Source organism: Entelurus aequoreus, linkage group LG24 (assembly GCF_033978785.1).
Source record: "Entelurus aequoreus isolate RoL-2023_Sb linkage group LG24, RoL_Eaeq_v1.1, whole genome shotgun sequence".
Lineage (NCBI taxonomy): Eukaryota > Metazoa > Chordata > Actinopteri > Syngnathiformes > Syngnathidae > Entelurus > Entelurus aequoreus.
The window spans coordinates 36,322,713-36,340,817 of NC_084754.1; the positions used below are offsets into that span (position 1 = coordinate 36,322,713).

General features: G+C 40.5%; 1 long non-coding RNA gene and 1 other non-coding gene across 2 annotated transcripts in view; one reads left to right on the forward strand and one right to left on the reverse strand.

Annotated features, from left to right (window-relative positions):
- Positions 1-2,585: 2,585 nt before the first annotated feature.
- The window catches only part of LOC133641563 (uncharacterized), a 73,689-nt gene continuing 58,169 nt past the window's right edge, over positions 2,586-18,105 (forward strand). The window contains exons 1-2 of the long non-coding RNA XR_009824301.1: positions 2,586-2,699; positions 12,387-12,411. This is a non-coding gene — a long non-coding RNA (uncharacterized LOC133641563). The remainder of the gene's footprint in view (positions 2,700-12,386; positions 12,412-18,105) is intronic.
- On the reverse strand, positions 17,687-17,760 carry trnan-guu (transfer RNA asparagine (anticodon GUU)). Its single transcript has one exon. It is a non-coding gene; the product is annotated as a tRNA-Asn (tRNA).

Genomic DNA, 18,105 nt, shown 5'->3' on the forward strand with positions numbered 1-18,105 from the left:
CTCGTAAAACCAGCAATGACACGACTTGACGAAGACGATGGGGGGCGGGGGGAGGTGGAGGAGGGGGTATGGCTTACTGTTACATTTCAGAGGCGGTATAGTACTGAAATTGATTCATTAGTATCGCAATACTATACTAATACCGGTATACCGAACAACCCTAGTTGCAGATTAATCACGCAATTTATTTTTACTTTTTGAAATGATTTTTTACTTTAATTAGTTAACGGCGAATGGTTTCCTGAAAGACGGCGTGGGTTGTTATCAGGTCACTGATCAGGTACGCAGACAAAATTTCGCTTAAAATCAAAACAACAGACAGTATTTGAGATAAAACTGCCAACAGGATTTTTGCGAATAAATTAAGTACGTTCAAGTAAAACGAAATTATAAAATGTTTGGGATATGATCAAGGCCACCTTAATGCAAGGGCTTACCTGGGCTGAAGCCAACCAATCAGGGGTCCCAGATTTTGCCTGTGGAATGCAATGATTGGTTTCCTTAGCTGTCAATCACAAACAGCTCGGCATCGTCCAGCGATTGCACAAAAGAACAGAGTTGTTGTGGTTGTAGGAGGGAGATGATGGCAACAGACACCAGGGGGTTTTATAGCTCTAAGATTATTTATTACATATATTGCTAATATATATAATAATAATAATACAAAACACTACAAACTAAACTAAGGAAATGGAGTGTGTGACAAAACCCAAGAGTGAGTGGTGTTAGACTATGTGTGTAGTTAGCTGTTGTGTATTACCGTGATGTTGGATGAGGACGCAGACAAGTCCAAAGAGGGCAAGGCAAAAGGGGTTCAAGATCCGCGAGAGGTCCGTGGGGCAAAGAGAGACGTCAGAGTCCGGGGGCGAGCGAGGAGTCGAGAAACGAGGGAGGCAGTCGAGATCTAGGGCAACGGAAGGAAAACACTGCGGGCACACGGGAGAAGACAGGGGACAAGTCAAGCCACAGAGAGGAAACAAGGAGAGAGCATAAAGCTTGACGCTTACGGTTCACCATCGAGAAACTAAGTTCCCGCAAGGATCCTTGGGTCCACTGGTCCTTATGCTGCTTGTCTGATTAGACCCAGGTGTGCTGATTGCAGATTGTCTCCGGCTGCGGCGACGCGTGGACGCGGTCTGTGCGGCATGCGCGGGGGCGTGTCCTGTGGAGCTCACAGCAGAGCCTCTCGGTGCTCCCGCTGATGAGGGAGAAACAGACTGCGCGTGCGCCGTAACAAGAGTACTACTATTGAGCTAAAACACAAGGCAGTCTACCGGATCCCCAACACTTTACCTGAAATAGACTGGCTCCTATTACACTCGCACAGACGCGACAAAAGATGTATTTATGAACAAAACTATTTGTGATATTTTTGCATCGTTGCTGTCCTGTTGAGTAAATTCATGTTGTTGTTTTTCAAACTGTGTTTTTGGACGGGGGTCGGGTCGTAGGGGGACTGTTGTTCACCCCCAGCCCCTCCCTTAGGTTAAATCGGCCCTGGTTATTACATGCTGAAATTGCATTTGCGTCAAAATATCAGGGTCTTATTAAGCAAGTAATTCACTGCAATTAATCACGGATAATCCAAATGCAGAAGTGTGATTCATCTGATTAAAATCAATAAACATTTGACAGCACTACTTTTTATACATGCACTCCGCCCACGTCCGAAAGGATGCATTATTTCCTAAACAATCCTTTATCTTTTTCAAACTTTCTCAGGTGATAGTTGTTTCTCACTGAGTATATTTTGACAAGGAGAAACTTGAGGCCAGGGAGTTTAAAAATCGTCCACGACGTTTCCGCCGCGGTTCGACATTAACGCCCACTCAGTCCAACTTGTTTTGCACCACAGACCGGTTTAATGTAGGCATTATTGTACACCTATTCCTGATTGCTTATTCATTATAATCATCTTTTCTTCTCTATCTTTGTTGTTGTTATTATTGTTGTTTTTATCCAATTTGATTTTATTGTTTTGATCTTGTACTTTGTCCTTGAGTGCCCAGAAAGGCGCCTTATAAATAAAATGTATTATTATTATTATTATTATTATTATTATATGTTCATTAATGTGCATTGTATCATGTCATAAAGTTATAATAAATATAACAAAAGGTAACTTAGTATGAGGAGTGTAATTGTACATCTAGTAACAAACTTCTTGGTGTGTCTAGTGGGACAGGCGAAAGTTAAGTCGGAGAAAATGCAGTCGTTTATAAATTATCTGCGGCCCGGTAGCAAATGCGTCACGGACCGGTACCGGTCCCCGGACCAGTGGTTGGGGACCACTGCTATAGACGTTTCTCTTCAAGGCTCAGACTTGCTGTAAATGACTGAATGACTGTACATAATAATAATACAGTACGAAGAAAGCTCCCTATTGGTCACCTCCTTCCCCCGCCCCACCTTCCTGGTTTCCAGGGCAACCATGTCAGGGTGTAGGGAAATCATGTGAAGCACCCCCCCCCCCCCCCCCCCCCCCGCCACATGTATATATAAAAGCCCCTCTCTGTGTGATCACTGCCTCACTCGCAGCGTAACCGTGGGAGACGCTTCCTTGACCTTCCCTCTCCTCCTCCTAATGTGTTGCTCATCCTCTTCCCTCTTCTCGGCGGGCGTCTGACGTTCGGACCGTGGCTGCATCGATGCAAAAATGGGTTGTGGGAATTCGTCGGCCGCCAGCACCTCAGGAGGGGGTGAGTGGTTATTTTGTTTGTTTTTCTTTAGGAATTTGAGTATCGGCACCAGAGCTGGTGGGGATTACAATGTGTTGTCACTGCTCTGTCAGTTATAGATGTTTATTGATGTCACCATCATATCTGATGTCCTAAAGTAATGGGCCAGGCATGTTGGAATGTGTCAAATTCTGTTGCAAAATACTTGAAGTGCTTGCCACTCGTATTTGCCCCTTCCTCCTCATGGTGCTTACTGTTCACGCTTATGGTTTCATTCATAAAAAAATACTTTTACTATGTTTTTGATGCAGATTTCTGTCAAAAATGGCATGTTACCACAGTGCCAATATGGCAAAGTCACATTTTAGCAGCAATAGCCCATTTGCTGAAGAAAAATATCCAGCTTCCACGCCTGTAGATGCGAATGCTTTATTTTAGGATGTGTAGTAAAGCCTGTTTTTGTTTTTGTTTTTTTACACTGCACTTGTTCAATGTAAAATATGCCATACACGTTCTCAACGCTAGCATAGCCTAGTGAACTAAAGTGCTAACTCACATGTTAACAGCGACATCATGCTAGGCTAGCCTATTTGCTCAAACTGACAGCTGCCATGTTTGTAAACTCAATCCATCCATTTTCTACCGCTTGTCCCTTTTGGGGTCGTGGGGGATGCTGGAGCCTATCTCAGCTGCCCATGGGCGGAAGGACAAGTCGCCACCTCAACAAAAGCACCATGAAGAATCTAGCGGGAACTCTCATTCAACCCTTTTTCGATTACGCATGCACCTCCTGGTACCCCAGCACCTCCAAAACCCTCAAATCTAGACTCCAAACATCCCAGAACAAGCTCGTCAGGTTACTTCTAGACCTCCACCCCAGATCACACCTCACTCCTACCCACTTCTCCAAAGTGGGCTGGCTCAGGGTGGAGGACAGAGTAAAACAACTTGCACTGACCCTAGTCTATAAAATCCGCTACACCTCCCTGATACCAAAGTACATGTCAAACTACTTCCATAACGTAAATGACCGCCATAACCACAACACCAGGGGGAGCTCCACAAACCATGTTAAACCCAGATTCCGGTCTTAACTCATTCTCCTTCTATGCCACATCAATATGGAATGCACTCCCAACAGGTGTAAAAGAAAGTGCATCTCTACCCTCCTTCAAAACCGCACTCAGAGACCACCTCCAGGCAACTACAACCCTAGCCTAACCCCCCACCACATCCCACCTCCCCGGATTGTAATTAATCAAATGTAAATAATCAAATGTATATACTTGTTCTTATGTTTTCTGAGCTCACTATGTTCACTGCTCGCTGTACATATCCTACTAAGTCAGACCTACACTGTTTCAATGTCCATTTCTCAGATTATATTATTGTTGATGACTGAAGTGCTGATATCAACCAAACGTAACCTCTCAAGCTCCTTTAGGTTGGATGGGAGGCGTTGGTTTTCATCCAGGATGTATCTTGGTGGACTGTCCTTCTGGAAGGTTCTCCTCTCTCCACAGAGCAATGCTGTATTTCTGACAGAGTGACCATTGGGTTCTTGGTCACCTCCCTGACTAGACTAAGATGAATGCAGCAATGTACAGAGACATCCTGGATGAAAACCAACGCTTCACATCCAACCTGTTTGAGCTTGAGAGGTGCTGCAAAGAGGAATGGGCCAAAGATAGGTGTGCCAAGCTTTTGGCATGGTATTCAAAAAGACTTGAGGCTGTAATTGCTGCCAAAGGTGCATCAACAAAGTATTGAACAAAGGCTGTGAATGCTGATGTACATGAGATTTTTTTTATGTTTTTTTTGCTTTTTAATACATTTGCAAAATAAAAAATAAAAAATTTTTTCACATTGTCATAATGGGGAATTGTGTGTAGAATTTTGAGGACAAAAAAAGATTTATTCCATTTTGGAATGAGGCTGAAACATAACAAAAGGTGGAAAAAGTTAAGCGCTGTGAATACTTTGTGGATGTACTGTACATGAGCTCTCTCCTGTTTTTGAGGACCTTCTGCACACATGTGAATCCCTCACAAGTGTTTGACCGGAGCTCACAAGCCACCATTGTAATAACCCAAAAGAGAGGACCTAAAACGGAACCTTGAGGAACACCACTAGTATAACTGAAGAAGTTGAACAAACGACTACTGACTGCATGTGAAGTAAACATGCTGAAGAAACACCTTACTTACATAAATCACATTACAAAAAAAATGCATAACTGCCAGAAAGAAGAGGACTTAAAGGGGTGCCTTGAGGAACGCCTCAGTTATGTAACTCACAAGTTAGGACTGCAATGTTCTGTTTGCTGGCAGGGTTAAAGTGGCAACGTGTTTACAGTGGTTTAAGTTCCTCTACACAACAGGAGCACTATAGTGTTTTTAGGAATTGGCTGCAAAAATGTTTTCCTCCCACGTTTTCAACTGAACTCGGGGGCCTGTGTTGTGGATTTGGCCCCCAGGCTGCCAGTTGAACAACATGCTGTCCTACATTAGACACCTTGCAGCACAAATACAACCAACACTGCTTACATGGTGACAGCACTGGCGAGGTCATGCTCCAGACGTGGACAAAAGTATTTGGACAAATGGCAATTCCGTCTGCAGGGCGTGACAACTGGCGAAAATGATGAACAGTTGGCAGCTATAGCGGCTTCAGACTTTTCTGTACAAGATGTCGGAGTCGATTTGTGCGGTCAACAGTCTCGTTCGGCTGCGCCATGCCCATCCGAGCGTGACTGAATGTTATAGCTTCACCTAGGGCTGGGCGATACGGCCTTTTTTTAATATCTCGATATTTTTAGGCCATGTCACGATACACAATATATATCGCAATATTTTGCCTTAGCCTTGAATGAACACTTGATGCTTATAATCACAGCAGTATGATGATTCTATGTGTCTACATTAAAACAATCTTCTTCATACTGCATTAATATATGGTCATTTTAAACTTTCATGTAGAGAGGGAAAATCACAACTAAGTCAATTGACCAAAACTGTATTTATTAAACAGTTATTAAGCAGTGGCACAAACATTCATGTCATTTCAAAACAGAAAGTGCAAGATTGTCAGAGACATTTTAAAACAAGCTATTAGTGCACTTTTGTGCATGTCGTCACTAAGATGACATATAAAAACAACACTAAATTAAAGTGCACTTTTTGTACAGAACGCCACTACAATAGTTAAAAACAAATAAAGTGCACTTTTGGGCATGATGTCACACAAGATATTTCAATAACTGTCAAATAAAAATGAGCTGCATAATAGGAAATCAAATAGTATATGTCCTTCGTTCTGTGGTAGGTTCCTGCGGACTGATTGATTGATTGAAACTTTTATTAGTAGATTGCACAGTACAGTACATATTCCGTATAATTGGCCACTAAATGGTAACAAACAAATACGTTTTGTTTAAGTCGGTGTCCACGTAAATCAATTCATGGTAAACGATGTTATCTCCTTCTGTTGTCGATTTTTTTTTTATACGGTGTTGATCTGGAAATTGTTGCTTGGGCATTTTGTTGGTGTGGCACCGAACGGAGATGTTGACATGCAGTTTAAAGCGCTCTTCATTCTCTAGCGGGTGACTTTTCAAATGATGCTACAAATTAGCAGTGGTGCTACTTTTTGTAGCAACGCTTTTGCCGCATAATTGTTCAACATATTCCTGCTTGAAGCCAAACCACCGCCAGACGATGGACCCCGTGCTGTTTTTCTTGGGAATTAATTCTTCCTTCATTTGTTACCAGATTCACACCTTCTTTGTCTCGTATTACCACTCACAACGCACCGTTAGCATCAAAGCTAATGTTACCCATGTCACTACCTCTCTGCTCTGCGAGGGCGTATACGTATGTGACGTATGTAAGAAGATGCGCTTGTTTATGTCTCTGTGAGAAGGAGAGACGACAAAGAGTGGGAAACGCCTGTAGTGTAATGCCCGCAGCTAAAAGCAACTGCCTGAGAACGTATACTCGAATATCACAATATAGTCATTTTCTATATCACACATAGACAAACCCGCGATATATCGACTATATCGATATATCGCCCAGCCCTAACTTCACCTTTATCTTTAGTTTTTAAGCCAAAATGTGTCCGTTCACCCTTTTCTGTCTACACACTGTGTCTGCTTGTAAGTACTCCGTGATTGTGCGCTGCCTAACACGCTTGTCTGCTCGTAAAACCAACGGGGTGGCGGAGGGGTGGTGGACCGGTACTTTTTAGATTAGATTACCGGTAGATAGATTTATTGATCCCCGTGGGGAAATTCATTAGAGGCGGTATAGTACAGAATATGATTCATTAGTATCACGGTATACTCTATACCGTACAACCCTAGTTGGCGGTAAACTCCAGTATGACAAGAATGACACGCCAACATTTTAGAGCGCATGCAGAGGCACAAGGGAAGAAGCTACCTCCAAACTTTGTCACAACACAGTGACAGTTTTCCAGGCAAAGCTGTTTACTCGCAGCAACTATATCAAATCACAGTCAAATCAGGCGCAGCATTTTTTGTCCCTCCCCAATTTCAAGGCAGAGAACTCAAGTGACCGCCTCTGCGCATCCCCGCTCCTGTTGACGCAGATAGGATCCTGAGACATGAATGAGCTTTTGTGTGGCCTCTGAATGGGGCCCTGTGTCATGTCAGCAGACTTCTCAAGCATCGTTTGGACGCAAAGAAGGGAAAGTCACAGTTGTGCCCACTGATGCCATTTTTCTGTTTTCTTTTGGACTCTTTTCCCAATGTCCTGCATGTAATGGAGCCCACAGCACCAGGATTATAGCCCTCGTGGTGGTGACAGATAACACCACCTATCAAATCCACCGCAGAACAACTCCATTGTCTGCTGCGTAACTGAGGTGAAACCAACTTCTGGAGATTTACCTCCAGGTCCACGAGGTCTCTGCCTCCTCAGAACATCCCTAAATCACCTCGTGCTGGCTCATTGTTTTTGCGAGTTGAAAAATCCACAGACGGTACAGTCGGTTTTTCACTGCAGAACAGTCTCGCGGAAAAAATGCAAAAACCACAATGCATTAAACGCACACGCTAGAACAGAGCTGGGCTAGTATTTGGACTCGGGGGCCACATTGAGAGAAGAAAATGTGTCTGGGGGGGGCCAATGTCAAAGTTTATTCATATAGCCCTTAATCACAAGTGTCTCAAAGGGCTGCACAAGCCACAACGACATCTCAGATCCCACATCAGGGCAAGAAAAAAACTCAACCCAATGGGATACAATTAGAAACCTTGGAGGGGACCACAGATGTGGCGACCCCCCCTGGGCGACCGGTGCAATGGACATCGAGTGCATCGAGTTAATAGTGTGAGAGTCCAGTCCATAGTAGGGCCAGCGGGGGATCATCTTGAGTGGAGACAAGTCAGCAGCGCAGAGACGTCATCAACTGATGCACAAATGAGTGGTGCACCTCGGGTCCCGACTTTGAACAGCTGGCGTCTCATCTGTGGTCACCTAATAACCTCTCCACGAAGGAGAGGGGGGCAGAGCAGAAAAGAGACGGCAGATCAACTGGTCTAAAAAGGGGGTCTATTTAAAGGCTAGTGTATACAAATGAGTTTTAAGATGGGACTTAAATGCTTCTACTGAGGTAGCATCTCTAACTGTTACCGGTAGAACATTCCAGAGTACTGGAGCTTGAATAGAAAACGCTCTACAGACCTCAGACCTTTTTTGGGCTCTGGGAATCACTAATAAGCAAGAGTTTTTAGAACGCAGATTTCTTGCCGGGACATATGGTACAATACAATCAGCAAGATAGGATGGAGCTAGACCGTGTAGTATTTTATACGTAAGTAGTAAAACCTTAAAGTCGCATCTTAAGTGCACAGGAAGCCAGTGCAGGTGAGCCAGTAATATGATATGATATGATAATGTGAATGTGTGTATAAATTATATATACACATATAGCTGTAAAAAGCCGCTGTACAGTATGTGTGTTTGGGTCCCTTTTTTGCAGGAACACTAATAGCAAAGTCACAATGTCTGATAGAATTCCAAAAAAGTTATGACAGACCACCTCCAAAAAACGGAATGGAATTTTACAGTTTTTTACTGAATGGGACACCCAAAATGTATGGTAAAATAAAGATAGATAGTAAATAGATAGATAGATAGATAGTACTTTATTGATTCCTTCAGGAGAGTTCCCTGAGGAAAATTACAATTCCAGCAGCAGTGTACAGTATTGAGATCGCATTTAAAAAGTACAAAGTAAATAATGGGGGTATAAATGGAAACAAAATAGAAAAATATTATCCAGAGAGGAGTTGTACAGTCTAATGGCGTGTGGGACAAAGGAGTTTTTGAGTCTATTAGTCCTGCACTTGGGATGGAGCACTCTAGCCCTGAACAGGCTCCTCTGGCTACTGATAACGCTATGCAGAGGGTGACTGGCATCATCCAGGATGCTCACTAGTTTTTCCACAGTCCTCTTCTCTGCCACCGTCACCAGTGAGTTCAGTTTTATTCCGATCGTAGAACCGGCCCGCCTCATCAGTTTCTCCAGTCTGGAGCTGTCCTTCTTAGATATACTGCCCCCCCAGCACACTACGATATAGTACAGAACACTGGCAACCACAGACTGGTAGTACATCCACAAGAGTTTTCTACAGATGGACAGTGGGATTTACAATATTAACAGATGAGGTGGTTCGGGCATCTGGTCAGAATGCCACCCGAACGCCTCCCTAGGGAGGTGTTTCGGGCACGTCCGACTGGTAGGAGGCCACGGGGAAGACCCAGGACACGTTGGGAAGTCTATCTCTCCCGGCTGGCCTGGGAACTACTCGGGATCCCCCGGGAGGAGCTGGACGAAGTGGCTGGGGAGACATCAGATAAGCGGAAGAAGATGGATGGATGGATGAACTACACCTACTCAGTGGCCTAGTGGTTAGAGTGTCCGCCCTGAGATCTGTAGGTCGTGAGTTCAAACCCCGACCGAGTCATACCAAACACTATAAAAATGGGACCCATTACCTCCCTGCTTGGCACTCAGCATCAAAAGTTGGAATTGGGGGTTAAATCACCCAAAAAATTTCCCGGGGGTGGCACTGCTGCTGCCCACTGCTCCCCTCACCTCCCAGGGGGTGAACAAGGGGGGTGGGTCAAATGCAGAGGACACATTTTGCCACACCTAGTGTGTGTGTGACAATCATTGGTACTTTAACTTTAACTTTAACTATGAACAATAAAACACTGAATATTAACATATTAACATCGCTCCTCTTTTACTTCTCAGACCAGCTCCTCGATAGTTGTGTATCTTTCACAATCAAGCAAAACACAACACAAATGTAACAAACAAAGGGTAATAAACACCTACAGTATGATACATTCTCACTTTTATGCAGACATTTGTTGTAAAAATTTGCCTCCGCATCTGTTTCTGACACATTCGTTTCGGGCTGGCTGCTCTGAAAACAAACCCTGCCCACTTTGCTTTGTTCCTCGTCTGAGCTGCTGTGACGTAGATTACCGTAATAACTCCTATAACACCCAAATGCGCAGATTTCAACCATTGAAATACTTTCTATAGTTCATGATTTACGGTCATTTAAAAACAGCACTGCACACAATAATGGCGGCCACAGTTTTGATGTTAAAGGTCTAAAAAAATTATGTTGAACGTCCCGGACCGGATTGAAAATCTTAATGGGCCGCATGTGGCCCGCGGGCCATATTTTGCCCAGGTTTGCGCTAGAAGGAGACATGCTAACAAACAGCAAAAATGAAGGAGATTGAGGGTTTCTTGTGTTTACTCCTTGGCTATTTTGGCCACAATAAGAAGACACATTTATCCCAAAAGAGACTGGGGGCAGTAGGGAAAAAAAGGGCAACAGAAAACTGGAGACTCTGGACTAGGGTTGTCCCAATATTTTGGTACCGGTACCAAAATGTATTTCAATAATTTTCTAAAGAAAGGGGACCACAAAAAATGGCATTATTGGCTTTATTTTAACAACAAATCTTAGGGTACATTAAACACATGTTTCTTATTTCAGTTTTGTCCTTAAATAAAATAGTGAACATACTAGACAACGTATCTTTTAGTTGTAAGTAAGCAAACAAAGGCTCCCAATTAGTCTGCTGACGTATGCAGTAATATATTGTGTCATTTATCAATTCTATTATTTTGTCAAAATTATGAGGGACAAGCAGTACAAAAATGGAGTATTAATCTACTTGTTCATTTACTGTTAATATCTGCTTATTTTCTGTTTAAAATGTTGTATCTAAACTTCTGTTAAAATGTAATAATCACTTATTCTTCTGTTGTTTGGATACTTTACATTAGTTTTGCATGATACCACAAATTTATGTTTCGATCCGATACCAAGTAGTTATAGGATCATACATTGGTCATATTCAAAGTCCTCTCGTGTCCAGGGACATATTTACTGAGTTTATAAACACAATATGAATTGTTAAAAAAGGAAACGAGATTTTGTGATGCTAAAAAATATCAATGTAGTATCGACTAGATATACACTTGTACTTAGTATCATTACAGTGGATGTCAGGTGTAGATACACCCATGGCATTTGTTTACATTGTGACGCCGGTGAGCTATTGTATCCTCCTACGGTGTGTAGTGAAGCATGTTTAGCTATTCCTCCTCCTCCGATGATAATGGTACTTGTAAGAAACTTACTTTATTTGTCGCCATGGAGACAAGGATTAGTGATTTAGAAGTAGCTAAAACACTGCCCACTGTGGATTGATGTTAGCTGCTAGCCATGTTTTAAAGCCCCTCTTCCTGAGGGCGTTTCAGTGTTATAACTTCACTTTTATCGTTAGTTTTAAGCCAAAATGCGTCCATTGTCCCTTTTCTGTCTCCACACTGTGTCTGCTTGTAAGTACTCTGTGATTGTGCGCTGCCGAACATGCTCCTCTGCTCGTAAAACCAGCAATGTCACAATGAAAAAAAAGGGGAGGCTGGGGGGACCGGTACTTTTCCGAGGCGGTATAGTACCAAATATGGTTCATTAGTATCGCGGTACTTTACTAGTACCGGTATACTATACAACTAGGGGTGTGGGAAAAAATCGATTCAAATTCAAATCGCGATTCTCACGTTGTACGATTCAGTATCGATTCTCATTTTTCAAAAATCGATTTTTATTTTAATTTTTTTAATTTTTTAATTTTTAAATTTTTTAAATTTAATTTTATTTATTTTTTATTAATCAATCCAACAAAATAATACAAAGCAATACCAAAACAATGCAATCCAATTCCAAAACCACCACCAGCAACACTCAGAACAGCAATAAACAGAGCAATTGGTAACTAAAACTAAAAAGTAGGAAAATGATCAAACATAAATAATCAAAAATGTATAAATGAAATAAACTACCGGCAACAAATTAAATTGCACATTGTTTAATATGATTATGAAATATCTGTAATAAGTTATACACCGCCTGTTTGTTAATGATTTATTTCATTAGAAATGTATTTTAGGACCAATTTAGAAACAGTAAAAGGGACAAGCGGTAGAAAATGGATCATGCAAACTTTGCATTAATTTATTGACCTCTAATTTGACGTTGACTACATTACAAATAAATCCATCAAAGTCACCTGATTGGTTTAATTAGAACATAGGCCAATTACCTTTAACCATAAAGATTAACAAGCTCTTTTTCTACACTTTCAGGGCCAGCTGAAGCCTCCAAGGATGTGTAAGTACTTTGGTCATCTTCTACCCCAAGCACCAGCTGCACCCTGTTTTACGACAGTACTGTACCTCTGCTTGTTATTGTTTTAGCTGCAAATATATGACTTGGTGATTTGATGATTTCAGCATTATTGATTACTGAAATCAATCAATATTAATGTATTATATAATTTCAATATTACTGCACCTACTGTTTTGGGTTGGGCTCTCTGAGTGGCTGGGGCTGTACTTTGGCTCCCGCACACACTGGGAGACAAATATATTGTACATACAAATACATACACACAAGTATTTGTACATTATTATGTACAGTATATTCATTCATTCATTCATTCATACATACATACTTCTTTGACCTTTGTGGTACTTACCCACATACATACGTACCTATGCTCCCACATACATACACAAATACAGTACATACATACACAAATACAGTACATATATGCACACACACGGTACATACATCCACACACACATACCCCATATAAACATACTGTACATACGCAAGCACACATGCATACTACACTTCATGCATATAATCACGTTTCATCAAACATATATTAACGTTGTTCCCCCCAGAAGAAACTGGTTAAAACACGGCACACTGATTAAGCTTAACCTATTGGTACTATAACAATCTACAAGGTTAATATAGTTAGTTTTTCCTTCTTCCTTTCCATTTATCTGTTTTCTTTTGTAATTCAGGTTATTATTACATATGTGTAATGTTAAATTTGAAACAATTGTATTATTAATAATAGAGATCATTATTATTATTATTCATTATCAATGATGCTATTTCTATTGGTATTTTTATATTGTATTTGCTGATGCTGTTCTGTTGTTGTTGTTGTTGTTGTTGTTTCTCTCTGTCTATCCCCCTCTCGTCCCCGCATCCCCCTCTATCTTCCTTTGTTTCTCTTTCTATCCCCTCTTGCTCCAGTCTGGCTGAGCCAAACATATACATATATACAATATATATATGTCCCCCTAACTTATACAGCCGCGCTGTATACATTTATACTAGGGATGTCCCGATCCGATATTGATATCGGAAATCAGTCCGATATTAGCCAAAAAAGTGAATATCGGATTTTATCGGACTGAATCTAAAAACTCTGATATAAGCGCTCAGATATAAGCTGTCCATGTGACTCTAGTTTGATCACACTCCAACACAGTAGGTGGCGGCAATGCCCCTTAAAGGCCTACTGAAACCCACTACTACCGACCACGCAGTCTGATAGTTTATATATCAATGATGAAATCTTAACATTATAACACATGCCAATACGGCCGGGTTAACTTATAAAGTGACATTTTAAATTTGCCGCTAAACTTCCGGTTCGAAACGCCTCTGAGTATGACGTATGCGCGTGACGTGGCCCGGCGAACACGGGTATGCCTTCCACATTGAAGCCAATACGAAAAAGCTCTGTTTTCATTTCATAATTCCACAGTATTCTGGACATCTGTGTTCGTGAATCTGTTGCAATCATGTTCATTGCATTATGGAGAAGGAAGCTGAGCAAGCAAAGAAGAAAGTTGTCGGTGCGAAATGGACGTATTTTTCGAACGTAGTCAGCAACAACAGTACACAGCCGGCGCTTCTTAGTTTACATTCCCGAAAGATACACTCAAGATAGAATAACTCGGATAACAGAGACTCTAACCAGGAGGACTTTTGACTTCGATACACAGACGCCTGTAGAGAACTGGGACAACACAGACTCTTACCAGGATTACTTTGATTTGGATGACAAAGACGCAGACGTGCTACTGTGAGTATGCAGCTTTGGCTTCTAAACATTTGATCGCTTGACCGTATGTGCGCAACTTTTTTTTGCGTATGTACGTAACTTTTTAAAAATATATAAGCTTTATGAACCTTGGGTTAGGTGAACGGTCTTTTGGGCTGAGTGATTGTGTGTGTTGATCAGGTGTTTGAATTGTATTGGCGTGTTCTATGGAGCTAGGAGCTAGCAGAGGAGCTAGGAGCTAGCGTAACAAACACGCAGGTGTTTTTATGCAGGATTAATTTGTGGCATATTAAATATAAGCCTGGTTGTGTTGTGGCTAATAGAGTATATATATGTCTTGTGTTTATTTACTGTTGTAGTCATTCCCAGCTGAATATCAGGTCACCCCCGGCTCTCACAGCATCTTCCCTATCTGAATAGCTTCAACTCCCCACTAGTCCTTCACTTGCACTTTACTCATCCACAAATCTTTCATCCTCGCTCAAATTAATGGGGAAATTGTCGCTTTCTCGGTCCGAATCTCTCTCACTTCATGCGGCCATCATTGTAAACAATAGGGAACTTTGCGTATATGTTCAACTGACTACGTCACGCTACTTCCGGTAGGGGCAAGCCTTTTTTTTTATCAGATACCAAAAGTTGCAATCTTTATCGTCGTTGTTCTATACTAAATCCTTTCAGCAAAAATATGGCAATATCGCGAAATGATCAAGTATGACACATAGAATAGATCTGCTATCCCCGTTTAAATAAAAAAAATTCATTTCAGTAGGCCTTTAATTAACGTTGGTGCCGGCCGCGGAAGAATAGCGTCTCTGATCCAGCATGCACAGCCCACGTGATCACAACAACGACAACGCGTGTTGTAGTGATGTCGGCGGTGTGGAAGTATTTTAACCTAAACTCGGACAAAGACGTTGCTGCTAAAGGCAACATTTGTCAGGCGCAAGTGTCCCGTGGAGGGACAGAACCGGGAAGGTTCAATACAAGCAACCTCTTCGCACATTTGAAAAAACACCACAAAAAAGAACATGAGGATTTTCGCGAGAGCAGCAAGGCGAAGCAACAAACCTCTGGCTCGCTTCAGCAACCCACGCTGGCCGAAAGCTTTGCAAGACGTGACAAACTACCACGGGACAGGAAAAAGGCAATGGCCATAACAGAAAAGATAGCCCAGTTTATTGTGCTTGATGACCAGCCCCTGTCGGCGGTGAGTAATGTCGGGTTTAAACGCTTAATGGAGCACCTCGAACCTCGCTACATTATTCCTAGCCGCCACTACATTGTAGAAAAAACTATACCCCAGATACACGAAGAGGTTAAAAAGTGTACTGCCGCACAGCATGCTGAAATGCTTATTTTCTTAAAAAAAAATCTCCACATTATGCTCGGACTGCAGATAGTGGAGGAGGAGGAGGAGTAAGTGTAGTCAGCACTGACTGATTATTATTTGTTTTATGCTCTTGTTATTAGAGTGATATGTTTATTGTGTTTACACTATTCTTCAGTGAAGACTAAGAGTAATTACTACATTGTTTTGGGCACAGTCAGTCAGTGAAACTGGAGCTGTGAACTCTTTAACTTAGAGCAGTTGGACAGTGGACAATATTGTGTTGTTATTGTTGTTTTTGTCCCTGCCCACAGTTGTTACCAACATATGCTGACAGTAAAAAAATAACTGAAGTGAACTTGAATTGTTTGCACTTTAAAACGTTTTTGTTTTTTTAAAATTGGATTTATTTAGGTTATTTTTCAGGGTCTTCTAATTTATTGTTAATTTATTCTATTCAATTGTATAATTATGTTGGTATTAGTGGTTATTTTGCACTTTAAATATAACATTTTGTTTTTATTGGATTTGTTGAGGTAATACGGGACGGTGTGGCGAAGTTGGTAGAGTGGCCGTGCCAGCAATCGGAGGGTTGCTGGTTACTGAGGTTCAATCCCCACCTTCTACCATCCTAGTCACATACGTTGTGTCCTTGGGCAAGACACTTCACCCTTGCTCCTGATGGGTGCTGGTTAGCGCCTTGCATGGCAGCTCCCTCCATCAGTGTGTGAATGTGTGTGTGAATGGGTGAATGTGGAAATACTGTCAAAGCGCTTTGAGTACCTTGAAGGTAGAAAAGCGCTATACAAGTATAACCCGTTTATCATTTATATTTAATACTCTTATGTTGAAGGTTAACATTTATGTAACCAATTGGTTAATAATAAATGGGTCAGTTTTTCCTATACCTACTCTTGCTGACTGCTGTTTTCTGTTTTAAGACTACAACATCAGTAACAGTAACAGTAACATCACTTTATCAAGCCTTTTCTAACATTCCACACAACAAAATAAGGAATAAATCAATGTATGATTCGTGCCTATATCGTATCGTATTAATATCGGTATCGGCCAATACTCAAGGCTACAATATCGGTATCGTATCGGAAGTGAAAAAGTTGTATCGGGACATCCCTAATTTATACATAAATATATGTATATATGTGTATATATATACACATATCTATATGTATATATACATGTGTGTGTATATATATATATATATATATATATATATATATATATATATATATATATATATATATATATATATATATATATATATATATATATATATATATATATATATATGTGTATATATATATATATTTATATATATATATATATATACACACACATGTATATATACATATAGATATGTGTATATATACACATATATACATATATATGTATATATATTTATATATATATATATATATATATATATATATATATATATATATATATGTCCCCCTAACTTATACAGCCACGCTGTATACATTTATACATATATATATATACATATCTATATGTATATATATATAAACTTGTGTGTGTGTGTATATATATATATATATATATATACATATATATATATATATATATATATATATATATATATATATATATATATATATATATATATATATATATATATATATATATATATACATATATACACACACATACAGTACATATATGTATGTGTGTATGTATATAGATATATATTAGTGGGCTCGAACCACCAACCTTTAGGTTAACAGCCGAACGCGCGAACCGATTGCGCCACAGAGACTTGTTTAATTGGCAGACAGGGCCATCAGTTCACAACAGGTGGGCTGTGATACGTTCGGTTAATCATATTTCTTACTTAAATTCCACCTGCAATTAAATAAATAAACTTGTGTATTATTTGAATATCTTGGTATTGCACAATAACAAGTTATATATAGGACCAATTGAGTTATTAAAAAAAAAAAAAAATGTCATTCAAGATATACTGTATAAGTTAGGGGTACACAGTCTATGTGGTGTTCCTCGGTCTGGAAAACTACTGAGTTATGGCGAATCATGATTTTTAGCCTTTGACTGATTAGTGGTGATTCCACCCCAAGTTTAATTTTTTTGTTTTAGGCCTGAACCTGTGGTTCTCAGTCTAAACCGAAGTCCTGCAGCAGAAAAGACTTCGTCCCTGGGTGGGCTTGAACCACCAACCTTTCGGTTAACAGCCGAACACGCTAACCGATTGCGCCACAGAGACTTGTTTAATTGGCAGACAAGGCCATCAGTCCACAACAGTTGGGCTGTGAAATGTTCGGTTAATCATATTTCTTACTTAAATTCCACCTGCAATTAAATAAATAAACTTTTGTATTATTTGAATATCTTGGTATTGCACAATGACACGGTATATATAGGACCAATTGATTTATGAAAAAAAACAAAAACCTTTCATACAAAATATACTGTATAAGTTAGGGGTACACAGTCTATGTGGTGGTCCTCGGTCTGGAAGACTATTGAGTTACGGTGAATCATGATTTTTAGCCTTGAGGTCATTCCACCCCAAGTTTCATTTTTTTTTGTTTTAGGCCTGAACCTGTGG